Genomic DNA, 4,860 nt, shown 5'->3' on the forward strand with positions numbered 1-4,860 from the left:
CTTGGAATGGTCCAGACCCTGTTTTGATTTGGGCTCGTGGAGCAGTTTGTGTCTACCCCCACGATGCTGACTCTCCTCGCTGGCTCCTAGAGCGCTTGGTTCGCGCTGTACCTGCGCCACCCAGCACCACTACAAAACCTCCGGACGCCGCCGAGGCGCCCCGTCAACCCCTTCTGCCCAGGGTGGCTGAGTCCCTCTGAGGCGTCTCTTTTTGTTTCCTTTTCAGGATGCCTGTGGCCACCTGGATTCTCCTGGTTCTTCTACAGTACCCTGTCGCCCGTGTCTTAGCCGGCCTCGGACCCCCCGCCTCTCTTGCATCTACGTCTTCTTCCTTGGATTCGCCCTGCAACTTCAAGGCATTACCTCTGCCCTGGCCATGGGTGCCTCCGGTTTGGCCATCTCCATTTCCAGGAACTTGCAACCAACCCCTTATAGACTTGCCTTAATGGACTTTTGCCGTATTTGCTTCCCCTGTTGGGTCCCTCCTGTTATCTCTTTTATTGTTACTTGCTATAGGTCCTTGTGTTTTAAACAAAATTGTTGGGTTTGTAAGGCAACAAACACAGTCCCTTCAGGCGAGACCTATCCAGGTGCACTATCACCGCCTGGAAATGCTGGAAAGCGGGGCGCATATACGGATCTCCGGTTGCCGTCTGCGCCTGGCCAGTAGGTAGCACAGCCTACATGCTATGGGAGTCCCACCGTCCTGACCTTTGGCAGCCTTTTAACTTCAGTCATCATCCAGCTTCCTGGCTGGGCCCCCTTGAGGATGCTGGAATGGATAGCCAATGACGGGTAAGATGGAATGCGGGACAAGACCAACCTAAGACAGCCCGCACGCCCTTTCCATCTAGGACTGTCGGGTGATGACGGGTAAGGCTCGTCCCTGCAATTCACAACCTAAGACAGGCACATTCCTCCTCACTAATAAAGAGAAAAGGGGGATCTGTTGGCGCCTTACCTTGTGGCATCAGGATACTCCCCCTTTCCGTGATTGGCTGTGCTTCTTTTGGCCCAGTGCGCATGACGACCTCCGGCGCACCAAATAAAGGCATGTGCCCTTCCGGGATTAGCTGTGCTTCTTTTGGCCCAGTGCGCATGACGGCCTCCAGCGCACCAAATAAGGTTATGTGTTTAATCATTGGCTAGGCACTGTTGGCCTGCTTCTTCCGCTTCCGGTCCCCAGCTATAAAGCCCCGCCGAAACCGAAAGTAAAAGAGACCTGCGATAGCTGAACCAAGAGTGTACGTGTCTCCCTCCGTGGCGTACCCCTGTTCTTCAGGTCGCTGCTCTCCCCTCGAGAACCTCGTTGACCAGTCCGCGGGCTTGGGCAATTCTCTGCTCACTCACCCATTTCTGGACCCTTCAAAAGTTCCTCCAAAATGGCATTCTAACCACTGAAATCAGTAAAACCTTCCAGTCAACACCCCACCACCTCCCAATTCCCTATCATCAGGAGAAGGCATGTGCCCAAATCAGCTCAGGTGTCCATCCTGAATCAATCAAGAGTACTCAGGTATGGCTTACCAGGCACACATGGTTGGGATCACTGTTGTTGACAGAGCAGCTTCTTTAAGAAGAATAGGGTGGGGAGAGGAAGGACTAGGGTCAAAATAAGGGCGAGTGCAATTGTATGGGGAATATAACCAAAATGAAAATGCATATATTGTGCAAAAATGAAAAATGATGTAAGAATTATATTAAATAAAATATTTTTAAAAAGAATAGGCTGGTGTGGAAGAGAAGAGGTTAAAAGAGAAAACATTACAATTGAATGAGAACTGCCAGGTCCTTAGGGAGCCCATTTTAATACTTTGTCTTTTCCAAATTTTCCCAGCAGAGGACCTGTTTGAGCTTAATGAATAGAAAAATCTAGGGTAACCTCCTTAATGCTTCTTGACACTCATAGGAGCAGGGTAATCTGCCACACTGGTATGGAAAGGGAAGTGAGCTCACTCAGGTGAGAATATTTAACTCCTAATCTTGCAAGTTCCCCCTCCACAAACTTTTGAAAGCCATGTATGGAAACCACCACTTACAGGAGCCTTTTCTGAGAAATGGAGAGTGATGGACCTTTCTTTGTCCATTTGGCTCTCTCCCCTATGAGCCTATATAGCAAGCACTTTAGCAGTATCCTTTTTATCTTTTATTACTAATGGCTCTATTTTGAGTCAGGGCATGTAAAAATTCTTTTAAGATTCCAGAAGAAGATGAGATATACAAAGCACAATTATAGAATTATCATTGTTACCATTATCACCAGTCAGCAAATGATTCACAGTGACAGTGTCTAAGAGCTTTTTATGGGAAAAGTACAATCTCTTGTGTATATCAAGGGCTGCCAATACTGCTCCTTTAGGAAAACCAATGCGGCATCATCTACACCATGTTGTCCCCTGTATTATCAAACCAGGACCTCAGAAAACCAAGGAACAGATGGTTAAGACAATGTAGGGTAACGTAAAAAGTATCAGGCTTTTCTGCCCTCCCACCATTGGTATTGATGATGGATCCTTGCGGTCCTGAATGCATGCCTGATGGTGAGCACCTGGAGTAGGGTGTGGGCATATGTAGATGGGATTCACCTGGGCTAAGACTGGGCTTTTAAGGGCGGCATCACGGGGACGCCAGCAGAAGAACAGTAGAAGAAGAACCACAAGAGCAGCAGAGACCGCCAGAGAAGGCCGGAGAGCCCAGAGACAGTGAAGACTTGCTGGGGCCGGGAGGTCTGCCAGCCTCCTGGCTCCCCAGCACCCCTGCTTGCTGTGTACCTGGTAAATCCCAATAAAAGCCTGAAAAGCCACTGAGGGCTCCAGGACTCTCGCCTCCTTTACCCCATCTGCTCGGGTCATAGAGATCCTGCTCCGTGTCCTCCTGCCAGATAGTTGGGGCACTTCAGAATCCTAGGAAACAAAGGGTTAAAATTACTAGTTAACACAGCAGAGCAGTTAGAATTTACTGAAGACTACACTATTTGACTAATTTGTGTTAAACTGACTTCCCAAGAACAGTTTGAGACCCCACCTGGTTGCCCAATGAAGATTATATCACTATGCCACATCCATTTGACTTACTCAGAGGCAGAAATGTTTAACTGGCCCTTGGTCCAGCAGGAAGGACACAGTGAGCAAAGAGAGACAGAGGCCCTGAGGTACTAGGGGAGGGGCAGAGCTACAGCTACAGAGTGTCTGTGACTGAAGCCAAGAAAGTGAAAATGGCCACCAAATCAAGCTCCAAGTGTGGCCAACATACTGCTGTTGCATGTAAGTCTTGTTCCTGTGGCTGATAGGGGTTTGGGAGCAAGGAAAAGCACTGTACCTAGTATAGGAATCTGCATGCACACACAGAATAGGCTTCAGCCTAACACTGTGTGATTGATAATCTGTTTTCTTTGAACAAAACTCTTGTTTTGATCTGAGAGTCCTGCCCCAGTGATGCCCAAAGAAGTATCGACAAAGACACCATTGGAAAACAGGATGTTTTTCCCAGGCCCAGGAAAACCGGATCTGCCTGAGTCAAAATGACCAAGGAGGTGACATCAAACTCTGGGAATACGATGAAGGCCAGGATACCATGTGATAGGCTGGGAGCCCGCTTATATATATATATATATATATATATATATATATATAACTTCATTTTGTCCACTAGAAAAGGGCTGTCCTGAGATGAGACATCAGAACAGGTTTTTGAGTTAAAATACCCCCATTCTCTCAGATCACTGGTTTTCTGACAATAAAGTAAGTGTTCTAGATTCAATTCCTTTCTCTGTTTAACAGACTTCCAGCAGCAACAGGCAGCCCAGTTAAATGGCTACGTATTTACTAACAGAAAACTTTTAAATGCAAAACACCCAGAGAAAGCACCACCTTCTACAGAAAACAAGAACGAGGCCAAGAAAAGGTAGAGTTAGGCGAGAGAAGAAAAATTCTACAGTAAATAAGATTTTAGACAGCAGAAAGATGTCTAAAAGTAGCAGTCATTTAAATCATATCAGATGAGAAAGAGGAAGACGTGAAAATGCATCTACCAAAAATCATGAAGACAAATGAGAGAAACAGGGAAAAGGAAATTAACATCTATGCTAACCTCTATGATGTAAAGATTTTTGTGTTTTCGGTTACCTTAGCAGAAATAAATAGAAAAGTTATCAGTGGTTTTCTCTGATACGTGTCTGCAAAATATGATACAAGATTATATAAGCAAATTCTCAAACAGCTACGGACTTTCAGGAGCATTCTGACCACATTAATAAGGGTCATTGATTTTGTTTTGCTCTATCATTTTTTGGTGCCCAGGGGTTCTATGAGACCCCAAGGTTTTTGACTCTTCATGTAACAGGCTAGTGCCCAGGAAAAGGGCAAGTTCAGGTTTCCTGCCTGGAGGGTAAGGTAAAAAGTATCAGGCTTTCTGCCCTCCCGCCATTAGGATAGATGACGGAACACTGTGGTCCCGAATGCGTGCTTGATAGTGGGCACCTGGAGTAGGGTGTGGGCATATGTAGATGGGATTCACCTGGGCTAAGACTGGGCTTTTAAGGCCAGCGTCATGGGGACACCAGCAGAAGCAGAGAAGAGAAGCAGAGAAGAAGCTGAGAGGGAGAGAATGCCAGAAAACGCTGGAGAGCCCAGATAAAGACTTGCTGGGGCCTGGGAGTCCTGCCAGCCTCCTGGCCCCCCAGCACCCCGGCCTGCTGCTTACCCAGTAAATCCCAATAAAAACCTGCAAAAGCCACTGAGGACTCCTCCTTTAGCCTGTCTACTGGATCAGAAAACCTGCTCTGGCCCATTCCTGCCTTTACACTGTCCCACCCAAACGAGGGTGGAGCTGAGCAGGGAGAAGAAGCTGTAAAGGAAACTG

General features: G+C 47.2%; 1 pseudogene; it reads left to right on the forward strand.

Annotated features, from left to right (window-relative positions):
• The first annotated feature begins 866 nt into the window (after positions 1-866).
• LOC119244126 (UPF0547 protein C16orf87 homolog) lies at positions 867-4,167 on the forward strand (annotated as a pseudogene).
• The last annotated feature ends 693 nt before the right edge of the window (positions 4,168-4,860 follow it).

This window comes from Talpa occidentalis, unplaced genomic scaffold (genome assembly GCF_014898055.3).
Source record: "Talpa occidentalis isolate TD23 unplaced genomic scaffold, MPIMG_talOcc4v2.1 talOcc4.14, whole genome shotgun sequence".
NCBI classification, from domain to species: Eukaryota; Metazoa; Chordata; class Mammalia; order Eulipotyphla; family Talpidae; genus Talpa; species Talpa occidentalis.